This window comes from Chelonia mydas, chromosome 10, assembly GCF_015237465.2.
Source record: "Chelonia mydas isolate rCheMyd1 chromosome 10, rCheMyd1.pri.v2, whole genome shotgun sequence".
In the NCBI taxonomy this organism is placed as follows: Eukaryota; Metazoa; Chordata; order Testudines; family Cheloniidae; genus Chelonia; species Chelonia mydas.
In genome coordinates this window covers 72,026,468-72,051,043 of record NC_051250.2, presented here as the reverse complement: position 1 = coordinate 72,051,043, position 24,576 = coordinate 72,026,468, and the positions used below count along the sequence as shown (strand labels likewise).

At 42.8% G+C, this 24,576-nt stretch overlaps 1 long non-coding RNA gene across 1 annotated transcript; it reads left to right on the top strand.

Annotated features, from left to right (window-relative positions):
* The first annotated feature begins 3,418 nt into the window (after positions 1-3,418).
* On the top strand, positions 3,419-19,285 carry LOC122462145. The gene is made up of 3 exons (XR_006284522.1): positions 3,419-3,534; positions 7,170-7,241; positions 19,046-19,285. It is a non-coding gene; the product is annotated as an uncharacterized LOC122462145 (long non-coding RNA).
* Positions 19,286-24,576: the final 5,291 nt, after the last annotated feature.

The window sequence follows — 24,576 nt, the reverse complement described above, 5'->3', positions numbered from 1 at the left end:
GATGGTTATTTTCACAATCCGGTATTAATAAGCATAAACTAGGAATTTTATACATTGTCATTGTGACGAAGTGGGTCTGTTCTTAATGTTTCCTCTGAATAGTGTGGGGGTGCCTCAGTTTCCCCTATGCAGTTCTTAAGTATCTAGGTGGTGGGATAAGGGTGTATGATCATTGCAGAGCCCTAGAGGGCAGGTGTGTGCAGGGGTCTGAACACAGAGAATGGCCGAAACCCTGTTTCCCAGCAACTGATAGCCTGGGCCCTTGCCCCCTTCAAGGTGAGAGCTAAAGAGTTGGAGAACAAAGGAATCAGGTGACCTCCCGGACTGGGAAAGGAACAAAGCCCAGAGGAGGAGGGTCTGGAGGGAGTTTCAGTTTGGGGCTGGCTGGAGACATGGAGTGAAGGGCAGACGTGGTTGTCTGGCTCACTGCCCCCCAAAATGGACCCAGCTGAGGAGTCCGGTTCTCTGCACCTACAAACTCTGTTTTAGACCATGTTCCTGTCATCTAATAAACCTCTGTTTTACTGACTGGCTGAGAGTCACGTCTGACTGCGAAGTTGGGGTGCAGGGCCCTCTGGCTTCCCCAGGAGCCCCGCCTGAGCAGACTCGCTGTGGGAAACGCATGGAGGGGCAGAGGATGCTGAATGCTCCGAGGTCAGACCCAGGAAGGTGGAAGCTGTGTGAACTGTGTGTCCTGCAGACAGGCTGCTCACAGAAAGGAGACTTCCCCAGAGTCCTGCCTGGCTTCATGGGGAGCAGTTCCAGAGCGTCGCCCAGGGACTCCATGACAGTCATGTTAGGCATTCACATGCCTGCAGCCCAGATGGTGCTGTATGGGAGTTACCAAGCCCAGCAGATTGTCAGGCAGAGCGCTGTTCGGGATGGGAGCCACAAAAGGACTGCAGGACCAGGTGATGTAAACTACAAGTGCGGCAAGGTAACAGTGCTGCTCCTTGGGTGGGAGCCTGAAGGACCAGATTCTGTCCTGAAATATGTGAGCATAACCCTCTGGTGAGTAGGCTAGGTCCCATCTTGGTTGCCACACAGGGGACGGAACCAGACACCTTCAGAGATAACAGCATGAGCTGCTACAGCTTGAGCTAAAGCTCTCACGGTGTGGCTGTAACAAACTCATGTCCTCTGCAGATTGGACACAGAGGGAACCACTCGCCAGTGGGACACATATGCATAACCAGCCATAGTGTCTGGGACAGATGTAACACTGGTTTCTCCTTCAGCTTCAGAGAGTACTGAGGTTGGGCCACTAGCTGGATCATAAGGCAGGCTTCAGCCTTCAAGAGCTTTTAACTTGGACAAGCACTGGTGTACCTAGGGGTATTCCAGCCCTACCTTAAATATCATTCCCATTATACCTTTTCCTGCGTCCACTGCCTCATGAAAGAACCACAAGCGTTCTTTAACCATAGGGACCCCATGCTGACTCCATGACCTGCTTTCATTACAGAGGTCAAGCCCATTACAATCATGCACTCAGGTGTTTTGACCTATAGATATGGAGAGTAAAATCTCTTTGAAGTCAACAATATCCAGAGGGAGAATTTAAAAAAAAAATCCCTCAGACACACGTGACAAGGCACAAGGTAAATGAGGCAGCAATTTATGGGGATTTGACACACATGGATGATGTGTGCGTCACGCACACGCACACACACACTCAGGAGCCAAGGCTGAATCCACTCATATGGGAAAGAAACCATTCCAAGAGTTCAACATGCAACACAATGTATAGCCATAAACTAAACAGCATACAATGCATCACAGAACGCTTGGCAGAGAGCTGGGGCTGGGGGTCAAGGACTCATGCAGCGAGGAAGGAGAAGATGATGTACAGACACAGAGCAGCATGGGGGAAATGGGGAAATGGAAATAAGTGTCCCTGCAACCTAGTTACAGTGCGGGGGGGGGGGGGGGGAGGGGCGGAAGGAGATGGGAAGGAACAGTAAATGGAGGGGGGAGTGGATATGGGTGTTATAGTGAGGGGACTTGGGGGCAGCACTGGGTGTGAGGAAGATGAGTGGGGGCTAACAGGCCTTGTGAAAAAGAAGGTTTCAAGGAGAGACCGAACGAGGGGAAGTGAGTCTGGTTCCACAGGATGGTGGGGAGAGACAGTTCCAGCCAGATGGGACATCACAAGAATCACAGCCAGCTGTAGATAGTGGGGATGGAGACCAAGGCTGGAGGAGCAGGGTGAGTGAGTAGGAGGGCATGCGGTTAGAGAGGTTGGACAGTGGGATGATAACTTTATAGGCCTCATAAAATGGATTGGGTTATTGCTATTTCCAATATTCAGCAGAACACATCTGCGTTCAGGGTATTTCCTGCAAAGCCAAATATTTAAATACAATGCAAACCAGCAAATTCCATGCTCTTGGAAATAGCATGTGCAACTCATTGGCTGAGGCAGAAAGCATATATGTGGAAACTACATTACAGCTCCCATGTGGGTGGTTAACTGTCCAGTCCCTTCCTCTGCTGGCTGCCTTGGAGCTTGGTTTTCGACGCTGGGAAGGCCTCTCTTCTTTAATCTCACTGACCTTTATGTTGCGCCATGCATATTGCAAATTTGTTTGGTCTTGCAAGGGATGCTCTGGTGGTTTGTTGAAAAATCAGTGGTCTCATAAACTGCTTCTTGTCAGGACCCTGCACATATTCCCCACACGGTAAGACAAGTTGAGAGGGATTTTTTTTTGTCTTGTTTTGTTTTTTAATTAGATCACCTCCAAAAAATAGAACTTAGGATCTGACACTGAAAGATGTTCAGCTGAGCACGAGCACCCTCAACTCCCATTAACCTCCAGGGGAGTTGAGGGCACTCAGTGATTTGCATAAATGGGCTCTAAAATTTCTAAGCCAAGGCTTTGGGGGATTTGTCTCCATGCCCCTTTCCTGATGGTCCAGCTGGTGTGCCAGCACTGAAACTTGGACACTGTGAGCTAGATCCCCCCAACCCCATCCCCTTTGTGTCACTCCCGCAGCACAAAGGAGATGTGGCGGAAACCTGGCAGGACACTAAGGATTCCCCTTGGGGAGAGAAAGCCCAGGTCAGATAAAGTCAGCGTAGCCTCCTCACTCCTGCCCCTCCTGCACAGTGGGCATGCCAGGGGTGTCTGGTGGCAGGAGGAGGCATGGCGAGAGTTTACTGCATTGTGGAAATATAGGTGAGCAGATAGGCCATTAGAGAGGTTGAGGGGAAGCAGGGTGCAGGGAGGGATGAGAATAAACTGCTGTAAATATCTAGGGCAAGGTCTGAGGGAAGGTGAGACAAAATGGGGATGGAAGGAAGGGGTTAACCAAAGCTTTGCCCATTACTGACTTTATTCTGACACCTGGCAGAGAAGGAAGGGACAGGTTTAGAGAGTATAAAAAGCTTTCCTCTTGAAGGGGGTCTCCACTGGTTTCTCTTGTTTGGCGAGCTTGGAGCAGTTTCCTTTCCCTGGTTGTGAGCTAGTTCTACAGGCAGGCGATTTCCTAGGCTCACTCAACTGGAAAACACAGTAAAGAAGGAGCTTCAATGTAAGAAAAGAATCAAAGTTCTTAATGTACCATTGTTAGCTGGGTAATTGCTTCCTTTCCTCCCTTTCTTTCCTTGACTCCTTTTAAAGCCACGGGCAATTCCTTCTAGGTTCTGAGGCAGCTTCCTTGCGGCTTTTGTTTAAGTCCTTAAAAGGCAGAGACTTTCCAAAGAAATAATAGCTGCTTTTATACTGCACAGTCCTAACAAATATCTTTTGACCTCATTTCAACACTTAGCAGGTTTTATTTGTGCCTTAAAGGGATTTTTACTCTCTTTTTTATTATTATTTTTATTAATGGTTATAGAAAGTACTTGTGCATTTGCTTTTAAAGGTGAATTTAGGTGCATTATTAAGATTCAAGATTGTGCAAAAATGTAAAGTAGATCCACGTATAGTGTTTTGCTCTTAGTGATAAGGCAGTTTGAGTAAAATGAAATAAGATTTATTTATTTTTTTGGCCAGAGATATTTATCCTTACAATGTGGCTGCCTAACTTGGCTAGGATTAACATGTATGCTCTTCACAGAGTAAATACCACATCAGTTACTTTGACAAAAGCTATAACCATGCCATTTCATGCTGTGATTGGGTCAGCTCTTCAAGGCTGAGGATGGACAGAGCCTGGGTAGGAGGCCTCTATAGAAAAATCAAGATCTTGAAGCAAGTGCTCCTCTAAATCAACACTGAAATACTGCCCTAATCTTTCAACCGAGATATTAAACTGAGAACCTGACCATTACTAGTCATTAAATATCCCAAGGCAGGAGTAGCGATGTTATAACTAGGTTGGAAGGATTAGATTTTCATCAGTACATGTCTGTAAATGTTAATTTCACTCTATACACACAAACCAATGGAAAAAATGTTTCCATTGATAATAACCAAAATTTACAGACAGGAAAAGTAAAAAAAATGCTGCTTGAGAACGTATTAGAGTTTTGTTTAAGGATATTTACTTTGTATATTTTGGCAGGAGATGCTGACACTTTGTGTTTTAATGCTTATAAATCTTTAACTTTTGGAATCTCAGCATCTACTGTCATTAAATAATTATTGTCTGACACCCCCCCCCACACAGTGGCTTACAAACACACCCAATAATTTCCTACGACTATGAAAATTTAAATCGATAACAATCGGGAAAAAAGTTGTAAAAGGAATATGGATGTTATCCATCAAAATTATTTTTTAAAAAATTAATTCTGCCATGCCTAGTTATAACTCTAATGTCCTGGTCAATTTCTAACGTGGGAGTGTCTATTTTGTCTCCCTAATTTCCCCTTGTGATTTCCATTGCACAAGGCATTCTTCACTTCTTCCTTTAACTGTCATGTAGTGTTGTTCTGTCCCATAGGAACAGCTCCTGTGTATGCTGATGGATTCCAAACGTACAGGATTCTCTGAGGAGAAAGGAGCCACCATGGAGGGCTCAGTGAAAAATGTTTGTCTACTGGGCAATTTGAAAAATAGGGTTGGGTGCATTAAAATGAGGAGAGAAGATAATGCAGAAGTATGGTGACAATTATATCAGACAAGGACATGTTTCCATCTGGAATAATGTGCCCAGTTCAGATGGTCACCTCACCTTAGGAAAGGGAGCTGGCGTTGAAAAGGGACAAAAATGGCCACAAGGATGTTTAAAGGTGTGAATGGATTTTCAGCCTCTGGGATGTTAGGGCCAATGCCAACAGCTACTGCTACAGATCATAGCAGAGTGCACATGCTGCCAGAAAGGTTGCCAGAAAGGTTGCCTAGGTAGTGGTCCTAGTGATGCAAGGCACTTCCATTCACCACTCCACCGGTGGGCCTTCAGCCAGCCAGCAAAGCCCCAATATTGGCCAATAGGGAGTATGGCCAAGGCACTGCAGGATTCGCTAATTCATTGCATGCCTTGGGCAGCCTGTGCTGGTACGGGTTCCTGCATACCTCCTTTCTGAAGGATTGATGTACTTCTAAATATTTGAGGTGGCATCTGATACCGCAGGATGAGATCTTTAGGAATCCATGTAATAAAAAGACGAGAACACATTGAACTAGCTGCAAACTGGAAATCATGTTTACGCTGTACAATATTAGTATGATAAAACTCACAACAGCAGATGGGTTTGGGGAGGGAGAGATCTGTTTGAAACCTGACCCTTGACAACCATCAGCTAACTAATACACTTAGACTGGCCACCTGTCCTGATATTTCCCAGGATAGTCTTGAACTCTAGCTACTACATCCTGTTCTGATCCACGGCACTTCTGGAGGTCACAAAGGCTTTGAGCAACAAGAGGTCAGCATGAGAGTTAATAACAGAGGGGATATTCTAACTTAGACATGGGGAACATGAAAAACCAGGAAGAACTCCAGTAAAGACATGGAAACCAGTCAGGACCAAAGCTTCAGCCAATATTCAAGTCTGGAGCTGACCAAATGTATTACAAATCAGCTATTCAGCTACTTTTTGCCTCTTTATCTGCTTGTGGATTGGTCTCATTGCATTATTTCTGTTCTCTGATTGGCTGAGTGACATTCTTATAAGAATGTTTCAAAAGCCCAGTTGACTCCATTTGGATTTAAAGTTTAAAGTTAAGCATGATGTGCATGGGTGCTTTGCTGAATTCAGACCAAAGTCCTGACCCAATGTAGATCTTCAGTGGCACCACAGAAGTTAAAAAAATTAACAATTTTTTTTAAGTTCAGTAAAGTTTGGAGTTTGGGTTTTTTTCATGTTTGAGGTAGAGATTATGGAAGAAGGTGACCTTACTTTATCAGATGAGTTTGCAATTAACTCATCCTTGTTGCTTATTTGGCCAATTTATGCTTGTGAGCTTCATTAGCTTTTTTTTCTTTTCAACCCCAGATAAGTGGTTCCTGAGAGCAAATGCACTGCAGGACAAAAGGTTCTCAGAACAATACATTTATTGTTCCAACTTTTTTAGTAAGGTTGAGCCAATTTTTTTTTTTTAAGGAGGGAATTGTTTTCCTGCCATAACACCTTCTCAGATTAACATTATTGCTAAACAAAGACACATCAGAAGGCACTTTTAATTAAATTGATTTATGGGAGGAGAAAATGGAGCTCTGCCAATTTACACCAATGGAGAATTGACCCTAGATGACTGTGTGTGTGTGAGACAGAGATCTGGGTAGAAGACTATTTTATAGTTTTTAGATAGACATTCTTTTTGCATGCTTCTCAAGCCAGCAAACTTCAAATCACCTTTACTCTTGTCTACACAGGGACATTTAGGAAAATTAATCCAAATGAAGTGGAGGTGTGAATTTAAAGTGAATTAAACTGCATTGAACCCCTCTGTGGGCACTCTCATTCAGAGTTAAAGTGTCCATAATTCATTTTTTCTTAATTCAGAGAGTGTCCACACAAGGTTTTAATGCAGTTTGACTAACCCTCTTTAAAGCCACACCTTCAGTTAATTCAGATTAACTTTCCTGAAGATCCCCATGTAGACAAGCCTTTAGATAGCACCGTTTGTCCTTGTTGCAAAGGCAATAGGTAATTCACTCTTTTATTTAAAAGTCTGAAGTAAAATTATATCTTTGATTAAGCTGTGCATGCAGTGGGTGGTGGGAGAGTTGGTGAAAAATACCAGAGAGACAGCCCTGAAATCGCTTCATACCCACAGGCATGGCTGAAGCAGGCAGATCTGGGAACCGACATGAAACCATTGCACTGGAGCACCTCTGCACATTAACTGGTAAGAAATCAGATGTACTCTTTGAGTCTCTTCCTCTGGCTGAGTGTCCCATCATATATGACACCTTATCTCAGCCAGCCTTGTCCCCAGACCCTCCAGCTTTTTCATAGAGTGAGGCCCATACAATGCTCACCAGCCCCCTATCCCCTCCATTTCAATTCACTTTTGAAATCATGCCAAGAGATCTCTGCTTCTCTGCCATCATCATCTGTTAGCAACAGAATATGCTGGAGACACCAGATGTCCTCTCTTCTCTCACTATTCTGTATGCAAAATCTGTGACTCTGAGATGGGCCCTGGTCTCAACTGTAGTCCTATGGATTCTAAAAATGATCTTTCAGGGCTGGCTAAACTTGCTGGTGCTATGTTTCACAGCCAACAGTCAAATTAGGAGCCTCCTGCCCATCACCAGGTAAGCCAGGTGGCAGCCTCCCTCTCCGAATAAATCAATGGAAGTTGTTCTGAGCTGGTTCCACTGGCAGTCTCTATTGGCACACCTTACATTGTGTTGATGGCCACATTTTCTATGTCTTTCCCTTAAGCACTGCCCCAGAAATCCAAACTCCCAAGATGCTGTCCCAATACCATCGTATTAGGTACTTTATGTAGGTGGAATGGTGTCTACCTATTATCACTGGTGGCTAGTTAGAGTCCATGGTGGATGGAACATGTCTAGCAAAAGTATCGATTCCTGATGGGAACCCCATCTATCTTCTTCAGAAGAGCACAGTAGACCTACCTTGTGCTTTGTGCATTGTTCTGGGCATCCTTTCAAATTAACAAGTCATTCTCATTATCCAGTATAACAAGCAGTATACTGCTCATGCCATTATATGGTAATAAATATCTAGCCCCTTCTCCTCTCACCCAGGCCCTTCTCTTCTAACTGCCCCCCACCCCTGCATGAGAAAAGATAGAGTTATGCACTGTGATCAGAATTCCAGCAAAGAGGCCAAAGATTGAATAGGACCAGAACTGGAATCTTCTCCTTGCTAGAGGAAGAATCTTTATTGGTTGAGGCATTCTGGGAAGGGAGAGGGGAGCATATTCCATTGTGGCTTCTTGTGCTGTTGCCATTCACTCAACAGAGGGCTTCGTTCTCCAGAGATGTCAGTAAGTCCCAAGACCTCCCCATCAACCTCTGCATGTCACTAGTCAAGAGGCCCATCCATCATTGCAGGAGGGGGAAGCTGAAAGGGGTGGTTGTTCTTTGTGACTATGGGGACTTTTTTCTGGTACCTTGTCCAGTCACACATCCAGGCACAGTTGCTCTGGATCATGTCCACTGTCGTCTTGGAATCCTTCTCGCAGCAGCGGTCATTATCCGTGATTCTCTGCCCTGGGTATGTCTTTGCTGCAATCTGCTGTGGCTGGCCTGTGTCAGCTGACTCAGGGCACAGGGCTATAAAATTGCAGTGTAGATGTCTAGGCTCAGATTGGAGCCCAGTCTCTGAGACCCCATTAGTGGGGAAGGTCCCAGTGCCCGGACTCCTGCCCGAGGCTGGACATCTATACTGCAATTTTAGCCCCACAGCCCAGGCCCAGTGAGCCTGAGTCAGCAAACATGGGCCAGCCACGGGGTGTTTTATTGCAGCAGAGACGTACCCACTTTCCCCCATACTAATTTTCCCCTACTATTACTTACACCTTCTTGTCAACTGTTTGAAATGGGCCATTTCTCATTACCACGACAAAAGTGATTTTTCCTCCCTACTGTAATTGAATTGTCTCATTAGACTAACCTCCCACTTGGTAAGGCAACTCCCTCTTTTCATGTGCTGTGTATTTATATCTGCTACTGTATTTTCCACTCCATGCATCTGATGGGTTCTAGCCCACGAAAGCTTATGCCCAAATAAATTTATTAGTCTCTAAGGTGCCACAAGGACTCCTCGTTGTTTTTGCTGATACAGACTCACATGGCTACCGCTCTGAAAATTTAAAAATGGATTGTATCCATTTTGCTTTGGGTTACTATGCTTCTGCACCACCTTCAGCTCAGTTGTCGTTCTGATGTTGCATAGTTTTCTCCCTGGAGCCCCATAAAGGTGAGTGACATGATCGCAGTAGGTGTATGTATGAGACACAGAGTCAGCTTTGCAATATTTCCATTCTTGAGATTGTAGGAATGTTTGTACAGTAGCAAAGAGGAAATGCATCACCTTTTCAATCTGCTCTTTTGATCAGTGTGAACAGAGACGAGATGTGAATGTGATGCTGTGCTGTACATGCACCAGCATTCTATTATCACCTCCATTGTGATGCTTGGGAACGCTGATTAAAAGTGTTCCATTTCTTTTTCCGAATGCTTCATTTGGTTTCCTACTGCTGGATGTTCAGCTGTAGCCACTGATAGGCTGGAGGGGCCTCTTGAGTACTATAGGGGACTAGTGTTAAAATTCAGCCACCTAATTCAGTGGAGATTTGAGACAAATTCACTGCATCTGGTGGAGTTTTCACTTCCAACATCCTTCTCTCTGCATCCTTCTCTCATCCTTCCCAGAGATGAGTCGTTATATAGACATTTTAAATTGTTTGGGACAGGGACTATCTTTCTATTATGTGTATGTAAAGCACCTAGCGCAATAGAGGCCTGATTAGGGCCTCTGGGTGCTAGTGAATACAAATAAATAACAACATGGAACCCATATGAATAATTTGCAATGAGCCAAAGTACACACACAGAGTTCAAATTACACAGGTCAATCACTGTGATGTGCTATCAGTAAAGTCAGGAAATTTGTCAGGAAAAAAAGTGTAAACATTTCTAGAAAAATATGCTTAGTCGTTTGCCAAAGGAGTTATTCTCTCTCACTGGTTATGAAAAATGTTTTGTATAAATGGGAAAACAATTTAATATATTTCCAAGTCCATTGCCCCCTCTCTACAGTCACACACATAGACTTCCTCCAGTATCTGGAATTTGCAACAGCCAAAGGGAACATTTTGATTAGAGCTCCTCGTTAAAATAGAAGCAGCATATCATTGCCTGCTTGCATTCCACGTTAGGCTACAATAGTAAGACTCATAAGCTAAGCTGGGTCAACCCTGCTTCTTTGGAAGCCTCACCTAAGAGGCTTCCAAGAAAAACTCAGCTGCTAGTATTGGTAGTTCAATAGATGGCACTCTTCCCCCTGAATCATGTCTGAGCTAGTGCCCCAGCTTAATGTTAGGGAGCGTTGTGCTGTTGAAAATGTGTTCTTTTTGGATGAGACTTAAAACCAAGCCCCAGTTAGATCCCATGGCAGTTTTTGCAGGAGTGGTGTTATTAGCTATAGGGGATACTAAAGTTAGTATGTTCTGTCACCATAAATTCCCCCTTGCAGTTTCAGTGGGATATTAAATTTTACTTCCTCTACTCTAATGTTACTGTATGCTGTTGAACATGATCCACCCCAGAGACAGCTGCATTTCTGCAATAGGGAAGTTATTCCTGAAGAATGATGCATGTAAAGTGTTTGGGGGGGTGATGTTAATTGAAGAGCACTCTATACATGTTAGATAGTGTTTTTCTGATTATCCTTTTCCTGAAGTATTTCCCTTTTACATTATTTTAGGAAAACTTTTCAATAACTTTTGTTATCAGACACACAACTGCTTCCCCTTTGAGGTCTTCTAGATTAATAACAACTTTTCCTTATTTTGGAAACAAGATGAGTAAGTAATTTAAGGCAAAATTTTTATACCTGGTTATTTATTCTGACTGGAATATTATTTTATTATTTATATTACTAACAGAGCTGTGCCAAAGACAGAAATTCCATGTTACACAGGATTTCAAGATTTCAACATTTGCCTTCAATCTGGTTAAGAATGAAAACCCAAAATTTCAAAATTTTCCACAAAAGAAAATTACAGGAAAAAATAATTGCAGATCAATCAAAACTTTTCATTTCAATTTTATCTTTCTTAAATTTATAAATTATTATAAATAATTATAATACATAATATACAACAAAATTTTTAAAAAGTCAAATAAAAAAGTTTTATTCCAAGAATGTCAAAAATGTCCCGTTTTGACATTGTGGGGATTTTTTTTAATCTGAAACGAAATTTTGGCAAAATTGGCACAGTTTCACAAAACATTTCAGCTTTGACAAAACTGCATTCTCCAACAGAAAATGGTTCTGTCCGAGTTTTCCCAACCAGCTCTAATTACTAGTAATAACATTTATATAGCCCCTTTCATCCCAAAAGATCCCACAGCCTTTCACAGATTGGAAATAAAGGGATAACTTCATCCACCATTTGAAACTCAGCTCCTCCCTGCCCCCCTTCGCCTTGGAACTCTGCCGCCAGCTAAGCCCTGTCAACACTAAGACGGAATTGGAAGTGAAAGGCAGCATCACACTAAACATCCAGAGAGGTCTTGGTGAGGCAGAGTGTAAGTATCCAAAGCAGAGTTTGCACAGGATACTGGGGCTAATTCTACACACTCTTACAGAATGTGACAGAAGATCTTTAAGAAGCATGAGTGGCTGGGTCCCTGATTGCAAGTTCTATCTGAAGGTTAGATGAGATTTTCGAGATTGCAAATTCTCATTAGGAATGAATAAAGCTCTTGGAATACATTACACAGCTACATCCAGACATGAATCCCTAACACACAGCACATGCTTCTTCTTGCCTGAAAGAGCCTGTGCTTGCAAGCTCATCCCTTCATGGACTGTACATTAAGTCGTTAAGCTGTAACAGAAAAAGCTGCGTTGAAGAAATGCAACAGGGTCTGGCAAGTGATAGTGTTGAGATGAGAGGCTGTAAGTTCATTCAATGAGACATCCTGTTCTTGATCTCCTGAATGAGCCTAGGTATGGCAGCAGAGCTAAGGGAGGGTGAACCACTCCAGACCAGGCTACTACTAGGATTGGGTGAATCAAGTTAGTTGAGATAAGAAGTTCCTCAAGTCTTTTCCCCAGTACTCAACACCAAACTTTTGAAAACGTTTTAGATCAGTGATTCTCACCTTTTTCCATCCTATAACCCCATGTTATAGTGGGGAAAATTTCAGGAGCTCCTTTTTCCACCCCCCTTTTCCCCATCCCTGTTATACTGAGGTCAGATTTGCAGCTTTAACATGACCTCTGGATGCTTAATATCCTTCTTCCCTGACAGCAAGACTGTAATTACTGGGGTTGAATCTGACACACAATGACTGTCTGGTTAAATCTAATACTAACTTCAAACACCTCATTAAAGAAAGGAGACAGTCTTTGGATCCAGGTCAGGTGCACCACAATACTAGAACCTGTGCTGAGTCCACAACTACCATGTTAAATGTGTAAGCTCTGCCGCCTTAGCAACGGAACAGGGGTTGCTTAGTGCTGAGACATGGGTCCAAGGCACCGAATCAAACATTATTTTAAAAATATATATATACATTTTATGACTCCTCTTCTAACTTCTTCCTCATCCTGTGTCTTGCCCAACTTCCTTGATACTTTCCATGTAAATGTCAAAGAGCCCAGATAAAGAGTGAAAAAAATTTAAAGTTGAATCTGGGTTTATTAGTCTTTCTTGAAGCTTTTTATTTTATTTATTTATTTATTTATTATTGTAATATGGAATTAAAACCAGTATTCCCCTTTCCCTAAAACTGACCCAGCCACTTACAGGATTCTGAATGATATCATGTAGGAAATATGTCCAGTTGGTAGTCTTGGCTTGGCAGTTTTTTTCACCTATGCCTTGGCATCAATTACAGGTACTTTTCCTATTTTAGATGTAAAGGACATTAAAATGTATTCCTAAAGGACCCTGTGGCCCATCTAAAAAAAAACTGTAAGAAACCTTGTTACGGAGCATCCCCATCTGCCCCCAATTTCAGATTCATAGATTCCAAGGCCAGAAGGGACCATTGTCATCATCCTCTCTGACCTCCTGTATAACACAGGCCAGAGAACTTCCCCAAAATAATTCCCAGAGCAGATCTTTTAGAAAAACACCCAATCTTGATTTTAAAATTGTCAGTGATGGAGAATCCACCATGACCTGTGGCAAATTGTTCCAATGGTTAATTACTGTCCCACAATTCCTACAATTTGACAGGATAGTCCTGACCTGGATAATGCTGTCCAGATTTAAGCATGAGAAACATGCAGAAGATGGACTAAAGTGAGATCTGGGAATAATTAACTGGCAAGAAATCCCAAAAAGATTTTAAAGCTTGTTTGCAGCTGCAGAATAGGAAATCTGGGCATATTGTCAGAGGGATACAACAGGAACTGTAAATTCTAGGAAATTCAGTACAAAAGTATAAAATAAAATTAGAAGGAATTTAGAGACGAGTAACCAAAACCAGTATGATGGCAGCATGACTAATTTTAAAGGCAAATTTACAAATTTCAATATGCATAACTAGGATAGAAAATTAGGATTCAGGTCAGGTCCAAAGGCACTGAAGTCAATGGAAGTCCTACCATTGACTGCCATGGGCTCTGGATCAGGTCTCATGAAGATGTTTGATAACCATCTGTTTGAAGGGAAAAGAAAGGAATCATTTAAGTTCGAGAAGGTGTTAATTAACTCCCAAAAGGGGATGAAGCATCACCAAGAAAATGTAGACTGAATATCAGGAAACATTTCCTAATGGTGAAATCTATTAGGCTGCGAAAGGTCTCCCCAGGAGACATATATGAAGCCCTGTTGTTTCAGTTATTTAATCACCAGTGAATACCCTGTAGAGAACACTCTTATACTACCCATAAGATGAATAAATCATCTTTCAAATCATCTTTTTCTAGTTGCAATTTTATAATAAAATTCACTAGGGGATATAGTCAGTATTTGTCTGAAAAGAAAAATCAGTGATCTGGTGCACTAGGGAGCTGTCAGTTGACTCAGTTGGTGACCAACTTGAGACATCCTCAGGGGATGATTTTCAGAAAGTGGCAAGGATCCACTGAAAATCAGGCCCGTCTGTCTCCTATCAAGCACCCATAAACTGAAGTACTCAAGATAACTATCAGAGGGGTAGCCGTGTTAGTCTGGCTCTGTAAAAGCGGCAAAGAGTCCTGGGGCACCTTATAGACTACCAGACGTATTGGAGCATAAGCTTTCGTGGGTGAATACCCACTTTGTCGGATGCAAGATAACTAGTCACTTCGGAAAATCTTGGCTAGGAACAGCCTGGAAGAAAGGCCTGTTATGTGATAACACTATCAAGGTAGGTCAATGCTGTTGCTTACTTTGATCATGTTACTTTAAGGGAAACTACTCTCAAGGTCTAACTAAAAAGGAAGAGGTTTTCCCCCTCTAGCTGTATAGATTAATCTACTTCATTTGCAAAATCCTTTTTTCTCTCCTTCGAATATTCAGAAGAGATTACATTATTATAATCATGAATTGGCATCAATCCCAGAGCAAAAAGACAAAGAGAGCAAAGTCTTTTGTTATGCATACACAACAGGCAGTTAACGTAAGCAGTTGATATGTTAGACAAAGTGCAAGTGCATTAATCAGTTAATTAGGAAAGGTGACACTAACACCTCCTGGCACAAAGCACAAAAGTAATAGACTTTTATCTGTACGTAACAAACAATGTGAGAGAGAAAACGTGATTTGGAGGGAATAATATAGAAAACAAATCTTTTCGCAGGAGAAATGTAATATGGGGTCTCCTAGAGGCGCTAGGATGGAAAGCAGAAGCTTTGAACAGTACACAGCAGCTTAAGACAAGAACTGGATAAGAATACTGTATCTAGCTGAAAGTGTGCTGTTATATTGTTATTATTTGTATTGCTGTCGCGCTTCAGGGTCCTAATCCTCCACCAGGACCCCATTGTGCTGTACAAACATAGACCAAAAAGACAGTCCCTGGCCCAGGAACTTACAATCTAAATGTCAGTTTCATGATCATCTACATGATCATCTACATCATCAGAAACTGAGTAAACCAGCTAAGGAGATAGCAGAGCTTGGAGTGAACTGGATGTGAGAAAATAATGGGGCAAAAGGAAGTATAGTCACATATTAAGCTCTATTTTATTTGACTGCAGTCATTCAAATGGCTCTCTAGAAGAAACTAATTCTTTGGAGGATCTAATTTAAGGGGGGCAGATTCTCATGTCAATCACTCCAGAGTAACTTCTTTAAAATAAATGGTGTTTGCTCTGGTTAACTAACAGAAGAATCCCTGTCCCTATAAAATGTTTCTTCCCAGAGTCTGCTGGTGAACAGAGCTCACACACTGCTGGTGACACTAGGGGCCGACAAGAGCGTTAGACTCAAGCTCAAAATTGGATTCTGTCTGCCTGGGGCCTCAGTGAGTCACCATCCTTGGAAACATGTGCTTTGAACTTGACACCAATCCCCTTGAAACTACTGTATCCCAGTTTTCACAAGTCTCTCGCAGAAGCTTGCAGGACTATTAAAGAGTCACAGGGCTGGTCCTCAGCTAGTGTAAATTGTTGTAGCTCCATTGAAGTCAACAGAGGATCTGCTGAGGATCTGCCCCCAGGACTTGAGTTTGGGTACCCTGACATTTCATCATGACACAGTGTCAGTCTCCGATGTCAGTGACTGCACTGAAGGGCTTTCCCAAAGGGGACAGAAATTCAAAGCACGAGAGAAAGGGGTTTTGGCTTTGTTTTATTATTTTTGGTCCAAGGAATTTTTTTAATAAAATTATATATTTAGTGAAAACCCAAATAATTTATTAATGTTTTCAAATTATTCAAGCTAGAACTTAAATGTCAGTCATTCTAGTACAGGCATACAGAATAGCTTATTTCACTGCGACCAGGAGCATGTGCACATTCTGCAGTAAACAGCTGCCTCTGTCTTTTAGCCTCTCCAGCATACAGCTATTCTGAAAACTAGGGGAAGGCTGGGGTATGAGTTTGCTCATGAGTGTATATATCTGAGCCCTAAAGTCAGCCACAAATTTAAAAGTAGAGGCAGAGCCAGCTTAAATCCCATTTTATAGCTTTCCAAACCACATTTGAACCACAGTGTGTGTGCGGCATTTAAGAACAAATTATCTGAGCGCATTCTAAATGGTTGCAATAGCTAACTCAGAACGCAAGCAACCAAAGCTACCAGAGTTCCTGCCTGCATATTTGTGGCTGACGTTGTGTAGACATTGAGGCATGTATATTTGTTAACTTGAATTCCATGTAGATTGTGGGCAATGAGGGTGTATCGTTTAAACCAAAATGTGTGTGTGTGCGTTCGTGTGTGTGTGTGTGTATAATGCTAGTCAAATAAATTAGCAGGAATTTCCAGGACAAGTAAAGTTCTGGTTCTTAAATAGTCTTTAATCAGGGTTTCCATGATCCTGACACCAAAAGTTTCTTTTGTTTTTTGTTTTTAGTTCTCCAATTTTACTTTCCTAGTTTAACTTTCAAGTCCATCTGTTTTACAAGCTTCAATTTATTTTATACTGAATTAAATCAGTGTCATCCAACAGGATTGTGCATAGCTGTTCCTGACTTTCTGACGCAAACTAAAATCCTATATAATGCTTCCTAAGCAAATCAGGCCCATGCTTATCCTTGTGAAAGAGTGGTATTTGAATTCAGCGTTCAGGTTTAAGAAAAAAAAATGTTTGCCCCAAAAAAGCTCCCCCAATTTGTCATTTTACTTATTACTAATTTAGTGGATAATGCCAAAGATATATTCCAGTGAATGTCATCATCCTACCTCCAGCCACGCCCTTATTGTAGGTTTCAGACCACGGCTGTCAGTTTCATGCTAAGAAGCAGTGTGAAATTCAAAACTGGAGGAGTCCAAAGATCAGGGTCGGAATAGTTAGCATTTAGCTTCACCTAAGCAGCTGCAAACACAAATCACTTTAGAAAGTGAGTTAATTCTTGTAAGACACACCCATACACACACACACACACACACCCCCGTGGCGTATGACTGTTATTGGGATTTACAATAAGCCAGCACAGGAAATCCAGGGCCCATTGTGCTAGATACTGTATAAAAACTCATAGGAACACCACAGCCCTTGCCCTGAAGAGCTCTGAGTTCAGGAAAGTGCGCTTAAGCATTGATAGTCCTTATGGGGTGCCCTATGCCGTACATGGGGGCCACTCAAAATGTTGTGGTGGCATCAGTGACAGAACTCAGCACAGTCCCTTTCCACTTGGGCTAAAGGGGAATTTCTGTTAGCTGTACAGGTCCCATGACACACACACAGTTGAGCAGCTTTGATTACATCCGCTGGTGCCACATATGCATTAGCTAATTCATCATACTATTGCTGTACCCACTTTACAGAGGGATAAATTAAGGAACAGAGAAGTTGAGTGATTTGCACAATGTTACAGAGCCAGTGGCAGCAGTGGGGGGTAGAAGCCAGGAGTCTGTCACTCCCTTTTATCTAATCCTTCCACAACAATTCCTGCCATTTAATTTTGTCAGATTTCATACCTGTGTTCCTAATATAGTATCCATAGTGGCAATCATTTTACATACAGCTTTCACAGTAAATAAGTTATTACTGGAATTGGTTGGAAAAAACATGACCATTTTGTCAAACTTTTTTTTTTCAGCCAGAAATCAAATTTTCAACAAAAAATGTAATCAAGCTCCAAATCTGGAAAAATGTTACCAGCTCTCATTATTATAGTAGATTGAATACACATTCTTGTGTATTTCACCAGCATATAGCAAGGAGTAATTATGTGGCTGTAAAATTTGTGGAGCTGTGTATTACCACCATCACCCTTTTTGCATCTCATCGATTCCTCATGAACCCCAAACCCCCATTATTCCAGCGGAGGTTTGGAGTGTACAAGTAATCCAGAATTAAGCCCAGCAGAAGCCTTCCAAAATTATGGTTACAGTGCACAGAATCTTGGAAGTCACAACATGGTGTGTGTTATCATGAAACAATGCATATGGATATAGATGAGTCAGAGCTCTAACACCTTCTGATTAGGCGACAAAGCTGAAGAACTCTATTCTAATATAAACACTTCTAGGAAAGCACTGACACTTCTCTCCAGGTCAAGAGCTGACTTAATGCCATATGACTAGTTTTACACATACTGTTTTTAAAAGACCTTTGCTGAGTTCCTTCTTGCTTGTATTTCCTGACCTGATCACACAGGCAATTATTTCTGTTTCCTGCTTAGTGCAAATTTAGAGCCAGATTTTCAAAAAGAGCTGAAGAACTTATTTTCAAGTGCTCAGCACTCACAATTGGGGACAGAGTTTCAAAAAAGCTGCGCTATCATTTAGGCACCTAAATAATTGTGGGAGGTAAGGTTTTTTGAAAATCTGGGCCTTTGTATATGAAACCTTTAATTTAATCATTTGAAGTGATTCTTACAGAGGGCAAATGGGCACTGTTTCTTTTTTCCCCCGATTGTCCATGATATTATTAACTTCCTGTCCTAAACTGCTATATGGTTTTGCTGTGGTCGGTTTAGAAGCTACTGTATACCACCCAGAGGTGACTACATTTCAGTAATGGATGAAATTAAGCATGTGGCTATAGATGATAATGATGTAGACACTTTGGGGTCTTTCCGGATGGAAGGTATTAGGTGTAAGTGGTATTAAACTGTTCTTATGTGCAGTGCTTTTAAGGCACTGCCTTAAGCTGTTATATTCAATGGAAACTCAGCTTGTGAGAAGTATATTCCAAGCTTGCTGACCTAGGTAAGTCTCCACTTTGGACAAACCAATGTGGTTCATAACCACCGAAAGCCAAGTGGGACACTTCTAGATCCTGACACTGAGGGGTGCTGGAGCCATCCATGTTTCAACGCTCAGATCACGAGGCACAAAATAACACATTACTTTCTTTTCTTTTCCTTCCTATTTTTTATTTGAAAAAAAATCTTTTCTAGGAATTCTCCCTTTGCGACGAGCCTTTGACCTAACCTCCATTTCTTCTAACCCTGCCTGACATCTTGCTCATCATATGTCGACAGTGTGTGTCCTCAGTGAAAAGCAAATGAACATTGGCACTAATGAGACCCATAGAAAAGTGACTTGGAGGAAGAAAGAAAAAGAAACCCAAACCATGCTGGCTGTTCCCAGTGATCTGTTGCTCCAGCAACTGAAAGTTAAACAATGGTGTATAGAAGACGGAGCCACTTTAAACTCTGAGTCCTGTTGCCACAGCAACTGGAATTTTAAAAGTAAGTCAGTGACTAGAGTTTTATTTCCTCTATAGAAAAAAACATGTTTTTTCTTCTGGATATTTCACTGGGGTGTTAGCCACTAATTTAGGAACTTTGCTGATATATTCTATTGTAGAAAAGGGAAACTAGAGAATGTGTGTGATGGTGTTGTCATCTCTCAGTAGAGACAAACAGCCAAATTGCTTTGCTCCTCACTTTACTGAAGGAAATACCAGGGCAGAAAAACCCACTGCTTCCATATGCCACATGGACACCAAATGTTTGCACACCCAACTCCTTTGCAGGATCATCTTCTCCCTTTCATTCTCATGCCTTTCCCTCCTTCAGCTGTTCCTGCCCAGTTAGCCCCTCTGTTCTGCAAACTGCTTGCTGTGATGGTCGTTTCATAAGCTTTGAATGGGACTGGTGCTAGAATTTAGGCTTTGGCCACCCCTGAGTAAAGCCTGTTTATATCCTCACTCCCACCCAACACCCTTGTTCCAAATCTCATCGATAGCTCTTTCATACTGGAGCTTCAGTTTTTGGCTGAGCTCCCATCTTCAGGGTGCTTGAAATCTGGGTCTACATTTTGTGGCCAGGGCTATTTAACCTTAAATTAAAAACTGTCCCTAAATCCTCAAATCTAATTAAATGGAACAAACAGCTGCCAATAATAGTGGCTGAAAGGCAAAAGCTATGTGACCACGAGCAGCATGAGACGCCCGCATTTGAAAATTAGAGACAAAGGGAAGCCTAGTGCTCTGATTGGCTTGACCGTGTGTTAAGGTTCCATGGCACTCTGATCCCATGGTAAAACGTGTCGAGGGAGAGATTTAAAGGGACATGCCCTTTTTTACAAAGCGTTTGCCCATTTGGGAATGGAGAGGGGTAAATCACAACATACTTGGAGCGGCCATTGTAGCTGAGATGATGCAGAATGAGCCTGAGAGGTGATGCAGTGCTTTCTCCAACACTGCCTTCTACGCATGGAGCACCCTTCCTGAATTAATCCACCAAACTACAGACCTCCTAATGAGCCACTTCTTCCCTGGTGCCTTCAAGGAACTAGGTGATTAAGTCTTTTATGTATTCATTCTTATCTATTTATCTAGCACAGACAATTGCTTACTCCATCATACCATGCGCCCCCCCCCTTTGCTCGGTAATCCCCAGTAGTGTCATGTCTTGGAATTCATTTGTAAGCCCCTTGGGGCAGGGATCTGTATTGGAAGGTGCCTAGCAAACTTTTGGCCACTGTTACAATGGTAACAATGCACTAAAGGAATAGAGAGCTGTACAGAGGGAGGCACTGCTATGCCCTAGAGCCACTGTGTCTGGTTCACCATCCTGAAAAGCAATGCCAACTACATTAGCCCATACACCCCTCCGTCATAGGTTAAAATGCTGTTTAATTTTGCATATCTATTTTTCCATGGATCTACAAAATCAAAACATGCTCCTTACTGGACATAGGGAGCTACACCAGATAATGCAGGAGCAAATGGTAAGAGACACCACAACACACAACAAGGTGTGAGTAGATTCCCCTGCACCTCAACAACGTTACAAAATATAAAGAAAAGCCACAATGCTTCCAACCACCGAGAAGGCCAATTCTCTCCATTCCAAAGGGAGTGAACACATTCCAAACTTGGTTGCAGCCTGGCAGAGCAGTCCAGGGGCCAAATGTAGCAAACAGAACCCTGAAATGCACCATCAAACTGGGCTCGCAGGACAAAGCTGAATAACCAGGAAAAACAAAAGGAGAGCATATAAGCAAACATGTGTCAGGGGTTGAAGCTCATATACATTTATCTGTAAATTAAGTGCAGCCCTGTTGCCAAAGTTGCTCCATCCTAGCTGAATCCAGGGGATTGCAAAGTTTGTACATGTGAGCATCACGATCAACATCCTATAATAAGCGATAGTGAGAGGGTCTCTAATCAGCACCAATTAATAGAGCTACCCTATATGGGCAGTGTCTCCCCAGACCAGCCTCCCATTCGCTGAAGAATGTTGTTTAGAATGCAGTTGAACGCAAGTGAGGGTCAAGCCCTCTATTCTGCAGTTTGATTGTAATGCTATATTTTTATTCAGTGCAAGATCAGATGCCTGGTGAAACCTCATGTTGCCAACATGAAAGGAGAAGGAAATGTAGCTAATCCCAGTGAACATTAAGACCACTTAGTTCCCCCTGCTTCCACTAAAGAGAGAGACTACAAACCCCACTGTATTATATTTCAGAGTAGCAGCCGTGTTAGTCTGTATTTGCAAAAAGAGAAGGAGTACTTGTGGCACATTAGAGACTAACAAATTTATTTGAGCATAAGCTTTTGTGAGCTACAGCATCCGATGAAGTGAGCTGTAGCTCACGAAAGCTTATGCTCAAATAAATTTGTTAGTCTCTAAGGTGCCACAAGTACTCCTTTTCTTTTTGTATTATATTTAACTGTCTCAGAACAGAAAACTCGTTGCTGTCCTCAGATAGTTAAAACATGCTGCTTTAGTGGACCGCATAAGGAATAGCAATTACACGCATTTCACCTCTTGCCAGCTTGGGTTTTTTTTTCTCCCCTAAATCTTTCAACTATTTTTCCAGTAGCACGTTGGGCGAAGATGATCCTGCCAACCTTGAAAGCAGGGAAGTGGGGAGGGGGAAGAGAGAGAGAAAGGGGAAGGAAGTTTGCAGGCTGCCTCCTATGTCATAAGAGAGAGAGAGGAATGTTCCCAGAGTGTCTGATCTGTATTTACTGGAGCCGTGTTAAAAGGAGCAGGTGTTGTACTGAATTAATTTCTCTGGGAGGGGACTGGTGCAGCCCCGCTGAGAAAAAGAGCTTTGTTCACTGACACAAAGCCATCCCCTTCTCAGTGTTTCTCTTAGTGCCTTCTCTTCCCGGCTCTTCAACTTCTTCTAATTGCCCAGCTAACATCTCCCGACAAGTGCCTTGGTATGAGTGAAGCAGCACCTTTCACAACTGCTGTATCAAGGACACACATGCCTCCCCTTCTCCCCCCCTTTTTTTTCCCCACAGCATGTGTCTCCCTAAGGCCAAGGCTGCTCTTGATTACTCCAGTGGCTCGGCTGAATCTGCGACGAAGCTTTAATGCTCTTGTTCCAAAGCACTCGGCAACAGGATTGGGGACTGAGAGTTGCGGGAGGGTGGCGTGTTCACTGAAGCGTCTGGCTTGAGGAACTGTGTAAATGTTCCTCTAAATATTCCTCTGTTGAGGCTGCAGACCCAAGAGCCACATCAAAGAAGAGCCCTCCTCTGATGTTTGCTTTGAATGATTGGGGCGGAGGGGGGGCGGGGAGGCAGGAGACATCTCTGTCTGCCATTTCATTCATTTGTACAGTACTGGCATAGCTCTTGACTGGGCCAGAACTGTACCTCAGTTAAAATCATGATCTGACAAGCAACAAGCCAAGGACAAGTGACAACCAGAAACAGTGTTTATATATATATATATATATATATATATATATATTAAACGGACAGACAGTACTGGTGGAAGGTGCAAAAGGGGCAGTCTGGAAAATGTCTTCCATTCAGAACCAGAACCAACACAGGAGAGGCATCAGCAGTGTCAGCTTCCCTTTCTTACCATCCACACACAGATCCCAGCTCTTGCCACTGTCCCACAAGCCATGCCCACAGGCAATCCCAGAGGAGAACGTTGTGAAACAGTGTCCGCCAGAACCTAAGTTAATGCCAAATTGACTTAGCCAGGTTCACAAAACCCTCCTTGTTTGCTTCGTGCCGACATTTTTTTTTCTCCAAAATGTTTAGTGAGGCGCTTTTATGCCTGCAAAGTTCATGCCCAAATACGTGCAGTGTGCACCCAGCTACCCTCTGTACATTGTCGCTGTGGGTTTGGGAGCAGAATGAGAAAGTAAGCGATTTTAAAAGTCAAGCTGATTTGTGGGTGCAGCACTCACGCTTTGTAGCGATCTGGAATGATAAGCACTTTGGTACGTGGTTCGCAATGAATAATTTGATATGCTCAAGTGACTCCCTCTAGCATTGCACCTACGCTGAGGATTAGAGGGAAATCCGGTACAATGATGTAGGTGCAGCTCCACCAGTGGAAGCATTAATGTAGACTGGCCTCTGGCTTTTTAATCACCATGTTTTCTGTCGCTGCTTAGGGTAGTTCTGTACCGCCCAGCAGTTCAAAGGCCTGTTGTCAGCCTATACGAGTTTGCTGGTACCATTGCTACTACCACCAGCACTGGTGCTATTTCAACAGAAGGATAATTTCCTAAAAACCTCAGCGTGGACAGAGCTTGAGAGGGAAAGCAGAGGTTCTATGTTTATGTAGAATTATATTGGGGGGGGGAGGGGAAATGAAGAAGACAAAAGATGAGAGAACAATGAAGAGAATTGTATCTTCGGGATGCTCTTAAAATTCATTCCACCGTGACTTGAAAATGGATTCCACCCACCCCACATACATACACACACTTTTAAAACATCCTGAAAGCAGAACTAAAGAGCACAGCAGAGAAAGGGCCCCTGAGTGGACAGCAGAGAGCAGCTGGAGAGGGATTCCTAGGGGATGGACAGAGAGGCAAATTGCAAATTCTGTTAATTATGTTGTTAAACTAAATAACAGAGTAGGATGCCCTGGGGAGGCGCAGGGGGGAAGCAGAACAACAGAAGAGGAAGCCTCAGAGGATCCATTAATTATATACAATACAGCACAGGGACACTGTGAATATGGGTTCCGAGGGCATACAAACGACTCTTGTGCTTATGATGTTGCCATCAGAACATCCTCCTTGCCCTACCCACCCACGGCTTGTTACCTTTATGTCACTTAGTTACCCCATGTTTGTTGCATTTCCCGACTTGGTTTGGAATCTACAAGTGAAAACAAAGAAACAAACGCTGTGCTTGGCAATAGATTGTGTTGCTCATCACACTGCCACTGTGTTTTTACTTGGCACAGCGTACACAGGGACCTGGCCAACTGCAGAGACCCACTTGTCCTCCTCTCTTATTTTAGGAACTAATCAACGACCACACGGCCACAATTTGTGCTTTAATTACAAGGCCAGTTGCAATCAGGTTATTGTTCCTAGGCAAAAGCTAATCCACCTGAACTATTAGGCAAGAGCTGGGAGACCAAGGAAAGCGGTTTGGACCTGAAAGGCCTGCATTGGGAGTGGTGTAGAGCCACACAGCCTCAATGAATGAGGCTCCCAGATTCCCAGTGGGACCAACCCAAGTGTGCCGTCCCTTAGGAGAGCACAG